The sequence below is a fragment of the Bombyx mori genome, chromosome 18 (genome assembly GCF_030269925.1).
Source record: "Bombyx mori chromosome 18, ASM3026992v2".
Classification (NCBI taxonomy): Eukaryota; Metazoa; Arthropoda; class Insecta; order Lepidoptera; family Bombycidae; genus Bombyx; species Bombyx mori.
In genome coordinates, this window is record NC_085124.1 from 12,707,226 (window position 1) to 12,721,099 (window position 13,874).

Consider the following 13,874-nt stretch of genomic DNA (forward strand, 5'->3'; position numbering starts at 1 on the left):
CCTCTGAAGGCTATCAGCATAGGTAGGGAAAAAAGGCAACATAAGGTGCAATTGCGGACTTCATCTATACTAATATATAAATCTACAGTGGTTTTTACGGATGTTCCGTTATAACTACTGAACCGTGCATCCGATTGACTTGAATCTTGGTATCCATGTAGAAAATACATGTACTTAATGAATAGGCTGATATTTGTATGGGTGTTGGACTCCCTACACCAGTTGCGGTGGCGTTAATGATGAGAATCTTTGTGGGGTTGAGAAATAATAATGTTAATTTTAAATGCCCAGCGAAGCAGACGGCTACAGCTAGTCTACCTATAAATCTTAAAAAATTGGTTGTGACTGATTTTTTTAATCCAACTTCAGCTGTTTCAATATATTTAGGTAGGTTCATTTCTCCTCTCGCCCTGGTGGCTCCTTAATCAGTTGTTTTGAGAAATAAAGTTGTTACCACAAGGCGTCGACTGCGGTACGAGGTCATAATGACCCGAGCAGAACATTCACACATTACAGTACGTTCACATTTCAAACAACTTTTGAGGTACAATCTCCTGTTTATTATATCTCGCTATAGCGTTATTAATCCTTTGAGTGCGAACCGTCGATAGATCGACTCTCTATTAATGCGTATAAAGTGCGGAGAGTCATTATATCGACGATTGCGCAGTTTGATTGTAGGTATTAGTAGTTATTGTATAAAACTTTTAATAAGTTATAATAACATTTATAAATAACAATTTTATTTAATTAGCATTGATTTTTGCATTCTTTTTTTAAGTTAAAATTTTTATAAGGTACTTTTATTTTCCAAAATCCTTTTAGCCTTTCCGTCAAAATATGTTAAAATAAGCCCAGGACTAAAAGGTTCGTTTGTGACCATGATAATTGTAAACTATTCGAAAAGTCGGAATCTATAAAAAACTAAAAAAATTTATTAGATCTAGGTTAAGCCGTAAAATTAATTTTAATTGTGTCTACGACTGTCTTAATATCCCAAAAACACATCTCATCTCCGCTCAATACTGCTTATCGTCAAAGATAAGTTATAATTTCCAACTAAGAGTGTCTTCTTTCTGGTTTATCTGATGCCGTATCACATTGACGTATATCTAATGCTGTTTTTGGATCTTTTTTCGTTTGCATCGATGGATGAATGAGGCGCCATAGATATCACGCCCTGAGAGATCGAAGTCTCAGTTATACTGTATAGAAACTGTTTTACCCTTAAAACCTGAACGCGTGCCTGCTTCGCGGCAGAAATATGCAGAATGGAACGTAACACCCGTTTAAGCTTAAAATATGCCTTACTCATTATAGCCTTTCTCAATAAATGAGCTATCTGACACTGAAATAATTTTTCACACCTGACCAGCAGTTTCTGAGATTAGCGTGTTCAAATAAAGAAACAAACTCTTCAGCTTTATAATATTAGTATAGATGTGTATTGTTTTATGGTGATAGTAGTTTGTGAGTAGATGTTAAGTAGGTAAGTCAAATAGCGGAAATATGAAAATCTTTCCAAAGATTTCATTTTTGTTCCTTTTGGGGTAGAAACTTTAGGCCCCTGGGGCCTTAGGGCTTTTTTAAGGACCTTAAGAAAAACTATTTAAGGCCTCGGGAGATCAGAAGGCTGGTACGTATTTTGCACAAATAATTAGCATTACTATCCAGCGTGGAAATGCTGTCAGCCTTCGGGGGATGCTGCCAACTAGCGGTGAGCTACCACAGATTTTCTATTTATAAGTAGCCTTAAAATAGTATTTTTTTTATTATATAAATAAATAAAAGTGCGTATTAGAAAATCTGGTACCTATTTGCGACGCACTAAACGCCTCACTAAAATAGTATTTTTTTATTATATAAATAAATAAAAGTGCGTATTAGAAAATCTGGCACCTATCTGCGACGCACTAAACGCCTCACTTTCTCCCTTTGACTTTTCATGAGTTATGTCTTATGCGAGGTTCGGACGTGGGTTGTTGAGCAGCAGGAGGTTTTAGTTGGTTCGACTTCGACATGCCCCGCCCGCCATCCCTAGTGGAATGCAGAAGACCGGCGATATCCGTTAGACCGAAAAAAAAAACCTATCTGCGACGGCTTCATCACTGGAGTGGTTACTACGGTGACACTGGGTGTCTGATCCTTTAGGCCACTGCGGCTTAGGTCTGACTCTATAACACACTGGCCGATAGAAATGTAAATCACGGGTGACATCTTAGTGTCTTGTGACCACCAATACTGCATAGTATCCGAAACGTCCGAAATAATAATAAATATATATATATATATATATATATATATATTTATTATATATATATATATTATATATATATTTATAATATATATATATTATAATATATATATATATATATATAAATAAATAATAATAAAAAAAAATAAAAAAAAAAAAAAAAAAAAAAAATAATAAAATGAAATAATAAATAAATGCGAGATTAGCCCGTGTAAATAGTTTTTAATGCAACTACGAAGAATCCAGTGCGAGTTTGTTCACATTCCTCGAGTCTGGACCTTGAATATAATAAAACTCCATAGTGAGTGCTCTGAGGAATTGTTTGAGATGATCACATCATCTCGTTTTACCATCGCACCGCCCGCCATTGGAGTAGAGTTCATCCATCCTGGAGCCACTGCGTTTATCCACACTGCGTTTCCAGAGATCTTTTTGGCCACGTACCATCCGGCTTTGGAATGAACTCCCCTCCACGGTGTTTCCCGAGCGCTATGACATATCTTTCTTCAAATGAGCCTTGTGGACAATACTTAACGGTAGGCAGCGGCTTGGCTCTGCCCCTGGCATTGCTGAATTTCCACCACTCACCATCAGGTGGGCCGTACGCACGTCTGCCTTCTAGGGCAATAAAAATATATATGTATAAATAAATAACGTAACTTATTTCAGCTTAGACATTGCCGTGACGTTTTCGACCGTACTTGGTGTATTATGTTAATGCGGTGGCTCGTAAATAAATAAGGTCACCATAGACACAGCCCCCTGAGTTTCTTGCGCCATGTTGTCAGTAGACTGCGATTCTGGTCCCCTGGGTAGATCCAGCGAAGCACTGCTTTTGCTATGGTTAGTGTTAGCAAATTCTCTCAGACTAAGCTGCGTGAGCTCCAAACCTCTGCCAAACCAGCGGAAACAGAATAGAAAAAAAAAAAGAAATCAAACGTGTTTTGGTACGTTACGAGATCACATGGTGTTCAATAGTAAAGCCAGTTGTACATTATGTATTGTTTTTTTTTAAATATAAAAAGCACTATGCCTGTATCAGTAGATGTTGTTAGGTTTTTCATTTTCACTAAGTGTCCAGGTGAACTTTGCACATCATCTATTGACAGTAAACCGAAGAGACAAAGAAAAATAATATATTGGATTGGGATTTCCTATGCGTATTTTGGTTTCGATCCGTAGTATCTGACATTCAGTCCGGTCCAGTTATGCACTAATGACAGGCTCGCGCAGACCCCCAGCAGCGCCTGTGTGCAAAACCCATGAAGCGCCCCCTATTTTTACGAATCTTCATGTTTCAATGTATTTTTTTTATTAACTATTTGTTAACTTAATGTTTTGACGTAAATTTTGGGAAACTTACACTTATATGTTTTGTTATTTACAAGTCATAAGTTACACCTATTATAAATCTTTACATAACGATACTCTACTACAAAGAATATTTTGTTGTGTAAGTGTAACATAAATAATTTCGGTGGCGTAGCCCTTATTGTCTTGGTGCATGTATGCATCACACACTCTGCACACGGGGCGGCGCGGCCCTGACTAATGAGCACTAAAGAACTAATCTCCAGCCGAAAAAGGCAGCAGTTGAAGCCGCCGAGCAAATGTCTCATCAGAGACGCGACTTCCTGGCGTATAATCGCCGAAAAGCTGTCTATCTAAGCGCCCGCAAACATCTCTGACACGCTACACTATGATAACAGCCCCATTAGTGCCCTTAAGGCATTATTATACTGTTATGCGCAGAATATTTTTTATTACTTAGATGTAAAGTGGTTACCGGAGCCCATAGACATTTAAAACGTAAATGCCGCTACTCACCTTGAAATTGAGTTCTACGGTCTCAGTATAGTTACAACGGCTACCCCATCCTTCAAACCGAAACGCATTACTGTTTTGAGGCAGAAATAGGTAGGATAGTGGTACCTACCCGTCTGGACTCACAAGAGTTCCTACCACCAGTAATTACCCGAATTATAATTTTGCGGGTTTGATTTTTATTATACGTTGTTATTCCTTCACCGTGGAAGTCAATCGTGAATAATTTCTTATGGACGTATTTCATTAGAAAAATTAGTACCCGCCTGCGGGATTCGAACACCGTTTCATCGCTACGTACGAATGCACAAGACGTCTTATCCTTTAGGCCACGGCGATTTCCAAAGCATATGACATTTTATGTGCTTAACCTACAAGCTACACATGTCACATGCCTTCACATGTACCGTACAACATGCAAACCTGCCCTGCGAGCCATAATATTAGCTATAACTGACGTCGCCTTGCGTCCTCTTTCCATATCAACGTCATCCGCGAACGACAGTGATCCAATATCATAGATATTTAAAAGTACTAGTGGTCCCGCAGTAGTCGAAATTCGACTATAATGAATTGAAATTATAAGTTTGAACATTATTATGGTTCTATTGTCAAAGACTCAATATACTAAGCTTCTATAATCACAGATTTCGCCAAGACTACACTATAGACAAATAATATTATAGATAAACAATATTATCCTATTCTCAATTTCACTACAGACTTTAAGCAATAACAAAGGTTTGACAGAGTTTGAAAGAGTAGGTATCCCTACTAATATACAAATGTTAATGTAAGTTTGTTTGTTACGCTTTCACGCGAAAACTACTCAACCGATCATCATGAAACTTTATACACACATTCTTGGAGGCATTAGAAGTAACACAGGATACTTTTTATTAAGAAAAAAAATTTTTTTTTTACGAAAATTTAAAAAAAAAATTGTCAAAAAATCTCAAAATCTAGCTTCTTCATCGCCATCTACCGGTTCAGTAATGAAGTTCCAATTCTGAGTACTGTAAATGAAGTCGCAGGTAAAATTTAGCGTTATGCCAAAGTAACTATTCCACGCGGACGAAGTCGCGGGCAAAAGCTAGTATAATATATATGTGTGTGTGTGTGTCAAATACGTGGTAGTGTGTGTAATGTTTGTTTTATTGATTTAATTTATTATTAAGGCATAATTAAAAAAAAAATTAGCATTCTGCACTCTTTCTCCATATTCTCTATATGTGTGGGAAATATACTCCTCCGTCTGCGCATATTTCGTAAAAAGGGGTACAAAGTTTTTGCTTCACGTATTAATATATAGATAAACTACTCTAAAACCACATCCATTTATAATAACAATAATAATAATAAATATAATAATAACAAATTTAGTAATAGTTTGGGTTATTTGAAAAAAAAGGAAGAAAATATATTTTTAAGTATTAAAGTATTTTGACGAAACGATAACAACATGTTTGTAGTACCTACCCATCGATAGGGGCCCTAAGGCATTAAATCGCTTTGTATCAAAAATGATGCGGGATTATTTTAAACAATAATATCAAAGGGTACTACTAGCTTTATTTCCGTTACCAACATTCAAGAATTACTTAAATTATTTAAATTCAGTTACGGAAATCACAAATTCTCGGTTTTTTTCTGCTCCGAGATTCAATAGACAATGTTCTTGACCTATGACCTATTTTCTATTGTACTGGTTCGATTGGTGAAGGATGGCTCGAGGCATCTGCTGTAAAGTGTTCAATGGAGTCCATAGACCCTGCCACCAGGAATTACCAGTTTTAAAATGTTCGCGTTCAAGTATATTTATTTTAAATTTAATTTGAAGATTTACCAAATTACGAATTTGTTTTGATTTTATTGTCTTCGTCGCCCGTGATCACTACAACTGTAAAATTTCGGAAAAGTTGAAAATATAAGGGCACTTAAGCTGTAAAAGTAATTTTAAAGTATGTTTGGACGTTTTTAATGACACTTTTAAGCTGTCGTGATAATCGGAAATCGGTTTTATCGGAAATCATTTTATGCAACTCAAATATGGAATTGAATTTAGGTAGCTAAGAAGAAATAAGTAAAGATAGTTTCTAGACATGTTCATGTAGCAAGCGGGGAATTAAAGTATTTTATCTTGGTGATACTGGTCGCTTTTTAAGCCAAACTTATATTATTTTATTGTCTTTTTACGAAAATTGCGCGTACGGAGGAGTATGAAGTTTCCCACAATTATAGAGAAGGAGTGCAGAATGTTAATATGTTTTTTTATTATGCATAAAAATACATAAAGCGAATAAAAAAAATCATTACACACACTACCATGTATTTACATAAATGTATACTTTTTGTTTATTGTCAAACTTTTGTTATTATACACAGGTATATATAGACTGTGGTCAAATTAAGAATAGATTAAATATTGTTTAAATAATATTTGTCAATAACGTATTCTTGGCGAAATCTGTGATTGAAAAGGTATTAAAGTCTTGTACAAAAGAACCATAATAATGTTCAAACTTATAATTTCAATTAATTATAGTCGAATTCGAATGTCGACTACCAGACAACCATTAGTAGGTACGTGTAAATTGTGCAAATTTTTAAGTTTATCGAACGTTATGAAGTTGGCGAAAATTAGTTTGAAAGACACCGATATGTTGATATATAGATCAAGCTAATCAAAACTAGTGAAAGAATCACTTCATAAACACGAAACACCAGACACGAATAAGACACGACTGCTCTAAAAAAAAAGGAAATTTCATTTTACACGCAAATATATTCGGGAAAACAAAAATAGAAACGGCAAACGAGTATTTTCATTGCACGCGAGATATTCCATGAATGATTAAAACGTGGAGTCATTATAGCAACACTCCATTATGTGCGACGCGGTAATGAAACCCACCCCGGCAACATTAACAAAAAAAAAACTCTCTAGTTACGCGCTTGCATTTGACATAAAAATACGCGGGAAAACGTTAACTCTAAGAATGCAACTATTTATTGCGTTTTTTCATCTAAATCATTCCTTAAATTTCCGAGAGGGACAGTGATAAACGTTCTTGGTGTTAGAAAAGGACGGGTATAGAGGGCTGGTTCATTGCGTTTACAATATTACTTGAGAGATCTGAAAGCGGGTTTTAATCTTATGTACTCGCTTTGCGGGTATATACCTGCTTAATGAAGGTTTCCCGAGTGCTTCCGGGCTGTTGAGTCCCCACCAAAGGAATCGAGAATATGGTAATACGGCATAATTATGTGCTGAAAAGGTTTTTTGCATAAGTGGGCTTGCAGGCTTTTGAAACGGGATGAAAGATTTTTGACGAAGTGTTTATACGTGTCAATGAAGTGTTTCGAAGTCACTGAATTGTTTCATCGTTCGTCTGTATAGAGCTGAAGCTTGGACACGAATAGAAATACGTAAATATGTTTTTAAAAGAAACGCAACAGAAATTAGCAGGAAAATAGTAGAAATTTTGAGCATTGAGGGCACGTATGAGCATTGTGGCTGAAGAATATTTGTGATTGATATAAGAATCTGTAAAAGTGCCGTCTCTTAGTGGATATTCAAGTCATCGTAAATGCCGCGGATCTCTGGTGGAAAATTATACTAAGGAAGGTTATATAAATAACTATATATGTACCTGCTTTTAGGCTATACAATCCACTACGCTCCGGCTTGGAGAATCGGCCAGTCGTAATAGTGACTTCGAGCGGTATTTTGAGTACTTAAGGGTAGGCAGAGGCTTGGCTTTGCACCTGGCACTGCTGACGTACTTGGACAACGGAAATAACTCACCACCAGGTGGGACGTATGCTCGTATGCCTACAAGAGCAATAAAAAAGTATTAACGTCTTGATGTGTATGGGCTTTAACAGCACTAGTAAATGCCAAGTACATTATGCTGGTTATTTAGACAGGGAATAGCGCTACCTGTTCGTCGAAAAATCTTTATGACGCCTTCACAAAGTTCACGGGAAGAGATGAAGTTGTGATATTCTGTTAGACAAATCGTGTCCGATTTAGCGGCCTCGTGTCTAAAGATGAACTGTTGTGCCGTGGCGTTGTGGTGTCTATGGGATTTAAGAACTTAACGGTCCGACTTTACAGTATGCGAGTTATATCTTAATATAAATGAGAGTTTAAAAACGAGACAATGTACTTTTTTCCTACTTATGCCTATGATCTAGGAGGCTATGCTAGCGTAACCAGGCGAGTAAGTGAGCTCACGGGGCTCAAGCCTGATGACGTTGCTAACATTAACCCTAGTGCTTCGCAGAATCTATCACCGGATCGGAAACGCGACCCGCTGAGAAGATCCGGCGAGAAGCTCAGTGGGCTATGTCAGAGGGAACGTAGCCTATACAAAATATCTTAAAACACACCCCACGTTTTGTTCAAGATAAAAAATATTTTTTTTTTTAATTCTTTTTTTTTTAACTTACAGGAATTATTTTTCTATTTTTTAGTTCCGCTACAAACAAAAACGCTCTTTATTTTCTTGAAACTCTAACTATTTTCGCTTTTTTAATTTTCAGCAATGATAATTTCATAGTAAGATAAAAATGGGTTTTTAGTAAATCATACATGCGAACACGACACGTTTTATGATTTATTTCGTAAACTAACCATTGCTTCCAATGTATAACAATTACATGAGACTCTCACTGTCATCAATTAATATTCAAATTTTTCTATACGATGATAGGTTCAGTGACTATAGTGGTTTTGATTAATAATCAGAGTTTGATTCCGTAGAAAGAGCCTGAGAAACGGTTATAATCTAAGCAGTTATGAAGAAACAAAAAAAATCATGATACGTCATAATCAATGTACTATACAAACCGACATAGTAAAAATATATAATATTTATTATATTATTAATGGTGAGAGCGCACTGAAATACTGGAAGTTTTTGACCATACTCTAATAATTAATGGTAAATTTCTATTAATTGTAATTTTTATGGTGTACTTATTGAAGTAAGCAATAATTATTCTGTTGTATCATAGTAAGATGTTCTAAATTTAACACGTTATAACTTAAAATATCCTCCTACTAAGATTATAAATGTGAAAGGTTGTATGAATGTATGTTCGTTACTCTTTCACGCAAAAACTACTGAACGGATTTTGATGAAACTTTACAAAAAATATAGCTTACACATCAGAATAAGAGATAGGCTATAAAGATATAGTGTGAATTACCTAAAATATAACGATAAGTGTCAAGTAAGTAAGAAAAAATCTGGCATTTGTGAGCTATTCTGGCGTGGGCTGCAAAAACCGTTGGAGTTACACGTACATAATGTATTATGGAAATATTTATCTCATATAGTTCTACAAAAAACCCATACATCAATCTTTTATGTGAAGGCCAATATCGTCAAAATAGTGAGCCATAAATGCAATAAAAAATTATAATTTATTTCTAACGCACATTTGGTAGTCCCAAATTGATCTTTATAATATGAAAATAAATACTTTTATCGCATCTGGTATTGGATTAACTTTGTCTTTTACACTAATTGTTTGGACAAATATTTGAATATTTATGACTATAAACAACTGAGAGTGCGATATTATGAAAGATGAAGACAGAAAAGTCGTCGTGGCCTATAGGATAAGACGTTCGGGTGCATTCGTACCAATTTTTCTAATGAAATACCTACGTACTTAACAAATGTTCACGATTGACTTCCACGGTGAAGGAATAACATCGTGTAATAAAAATGAAACCCGCAAAATTATAATTTGCGTAATTACTTGTGGTAGGACCTCTTGTGAGTCCGCGCGGGTAGGTACCACCACCTCGCCCATTTCTGCCGTGAAGCAGTAATGCGTTTCGGTTTGAAGGGTGGGGCAGCCGTTGTAAGTATAATGAGACCTAAGAACTTATATCTCAAGGTAGTTGGCGCATTTACGTTGTAGATGTCTATGGGCTTCAGTAGCCGCTTAACATCAGGTGGGCTGTGAGCTCGTCCACATATCCAAGCAATAAAAAGAAAAACTATGTGTATTGTTGTGTTTGTGAGTTAATGTATGTTTGTATTTTGATTTACTTTAATTACAAAGTCTGTATTGCAACTAAGGTCGCAATTAATAATCTAAATTTCGTTATCTGAACGAGATCGCTTTCAAATATAAGTCCACTCGATGTGATTATATATTACATATTTTCTTTTTCCGAATGATTCCGGTGTCTCTACCAAGCATAAGAACGATTACTTTCAATGTGTCCAAACTTCAATTTTAAACAAATGATACCTTTTTTTTTATGATTGAAGGATTACTGGTGGCCGGAGGCCTTTCCAGTTTCACCAGGACAGATGGGCGAGCAAAGGCTCCGCCAGGAGGGGTGGGATTTGCTAACAGCTACTCGAGCGCCTCGAAGGAGACCTAACAGCTCAAGAGCAGCTGCTTCGCGAATGAATCTACTACCGGATCGGAATCGCGACCCGCTGAGAAGATCCGGCGAGAAACTCAGCGAGCTGATTCATGGGTTAGGTTGCACGGCGAACTCTTTGTCGAGTTCGACGAGTACGGTTACTGGGGTCCCTAAGCCTGCTCCTAGTGTTAGAGCTGAAGGCGTCTAATGCAAAGGTTATTGGATCTGATGGATCCGTAAGGACGTGTCTAGGGCGTCGACGGTGACTGGCTCCTGCGTGATCAGGATTCGGGGAGTAGTCAGCGGCGGCAACGATAAGGCGATTATCATGACGCATAGCCTTATCGAAGTACCGTTCCGACGCTGACTTCATGTATTTCTGGATAGATTCGAGGCCCAGGTCGTCGTGTAGGTCAACGTTCCTCACGAACCACGGAGCTCCGACGGCTAACCTGCAAAAGCGGGATTGTAGAGATTGGAGGGTGTCTATGTGTGTGCGGGCCGCGTGATCGAACACCACACTCGCGTAAGTCATGACGGGCCTTATGCAAGTTTTGTAAAGTGTCACCTTGTTGCGAAGGGACATTTTACTCCGCTTACAGATCATGGGGTAGAGTCTACCGAGAATAAACGCGGCACGGTCACGGACTGATTTTATATGCGGGCGGAATGTCATCGATGCATCCAGGGTAACGCCCAGGTACTTGACCTTCCTGGCCCAGGGTATGGGTTGTCTAAAGAAAGTAATCGGGGGTGAAATGATACCTTTACTTTGGTTATTCGTGACTCGTAAACACCCTTAAAACTGTGAGCTCGTCCATCCATCTGAGCAATAAAAAAAAAAACGATTTTTTTTTATCCAGAAATGCTTTTGCATTTAGATTTATAATATCCCTCTTAAAGTTTACTTACTATTCTTATCTAGTATATTTCTGACCCCATGTCCTAATATCAATAAACATTACTTATATGTTTTTTGTTGAACGCTGTTTATGTTTTTTTTCCTATCTGTGCTGATAGCCTTGAGAGGATATTTCAGCTTCACCCTAGCGTGTAGGTGAGCTTCCGCGGCTCAAACCGGGAGTGTTGCTAACACTGGACCTAGCAAGAGCAGTGCTTCGCAGAATCTACCACCGGATCGGAAACGCGACCCAATGAGAACGGCGAGAAACTCAGTGGGCCGCTGTGTATGGACGGGCCTATTACGGGCGGGCCGAATCAAGACTTAGCTTACACGAGCCCACAATATGAGAAATAGGCAGAATCGTGGTAAATACTTATCCGTGCGGGTTACAATAATGATAATTTCATAATAAGAAAGAAAGGTTACAATATGCCCTAGGTCCAGCCATTTTGCAAATAAACTTAGCCAGTTTGATGTTTTATTACACGATGGAATTTCCTTCAGTGCATGTATCCGCTAGAAATATTAGTATGCGATTTTGAACAGATATGAGGATAGATGTACCTACATCAGGCATATTGAGGCCGATAAATAAAAGAGAAAATGTAACAAATAATATTAATGTAAATTTAACGGCCGTCTGGTGTAGTGGTAAGTGGCATGGTCACTACACAAGGGGGTCGCGGGTTCGAATCCCGCCAAGGTAAGATATTTGTATGATAAATATAAATGTCTTTCCAGGGTTATGGGTGTATATTAAATATATGTATGTGTATAATAAAAATATTATATTTATTTCCGTTATCTGGTACTTGTAACACAAGTTCTTTACGAACTTCGCACGGGACCAGTTAACGTGGCGTGATTGTTAGTAAATATTTATATTTATTTTATTTATATTTATATTATATTTAAATTTTGGGGGGCCGCCAATAATGGTGGAATTTCGATAATTAGCGATACAACAATTATTACAGATAAACTTATTCAAATTAAAGTACCTACTAGTAGTATTAGCATTCATTTGGCTTCAATCAATCAATTAAAATTAGTTTTAAGGTTTAAACTGGCGTTTTTTTATTTGTAATTGCTTAGGGCAATCCTAAACATAAAAACTTATATGATTGTTTTTAAATGTGGGAACACACTAATAGGTATGGCAACACAGTTAGTGTGAGTTACAATAAAATTCTGGATGTGCGTGCACGTGTCGTACAATAAAAAAAATGCTTCGCCCTGAAATTAGTTTTTATTGAAGCTACCATCAAAATACAGACACTCTAAACAGTAATATTAGTACAACCACTGCAACAAAATGTAAACCGCGAGATAAAATCGTAAAAACAGACTGACTATAGTAGAATTATTTTGTCCGTGCAGTTTGGGTCATAAAAAATCGGAGCGAGCCTCTTCCACTCACGAGCCTTATGGACGGGCATAGTGATACGCATTATTGTTGTCGATAAGCGTTATCGATAGTGTATTTAGTTTTGTCATTTTGTGGGTTAGTGATAAAAATGAAAGAAAAATCACTAATCGAACACTTACACCACATATCGCCGCAGCAAGTTAACAAGAACGGCAGAAATTAAGACTTTATAACTTTTCGAGATCTATTCTTATTTCAGTGAAAATTTTTAACACATTGTTGATAACAACACGTGCAAATATTATTTTGAATAAATTCTGCAGTTTTGATACAAAACAAAGGAGTAGCCATTGTGTCACTAAAGAAATTCAGAGAACGAATGCATAAAAACACATTTCTCTTCAACATAATGTACTATAATTTGCAGATAAGTACAAATGACTCATAACATAACAATCTCTCACCACCCTTCGTATACCACACCGGCACCACCGTGTACCTGCCTTCGATGACTCATTTGTTTTTATCGATAATGGCGTTGCGCCCGCGCAACATGCTCACCGCCCTAGTCGGGCTATGTCTTATGACCCAAACTGCACGGACAAAATAATTCTACTATAGGTGATGCAGTTGTTAGCGCTCCTGACCGTTGCGCTGATTGTCGTGGCTTCGATTCCCAGATAGAGCAAGCATTCTTGTGATAAACAGGTTTGCGTGCTCTTTATCTGGGTGCTTATTATCTATATAATATATATATTTAAGCGTATATAAGTATGTACCACTACTCTGGTATCCACAACACAGGGAATCCTAAATTGAGACTGGATGACCCTGCATGATTTGTTAGTTATTATCATTATTAATTATTAAAGATTATAGTGCAATAAATATAATATAATAACTATACTTGAAAACCCATCAAATATTATAAGAAATTATCTAGACAAATAAAATTCTAAAATTCTCTTATGCATTGTATTATTGATAGCCTTACGGACTACGAAGAAGTTTTCTCTGTGCTTCGTACGTGACATTCTACTGGGTAGAAATAGGAAATATTTGAGACTATTTCATTTTTCATCTTTATTTTTATTGCCCGCTTAGGCCCATGGACTTCAGCAATGCC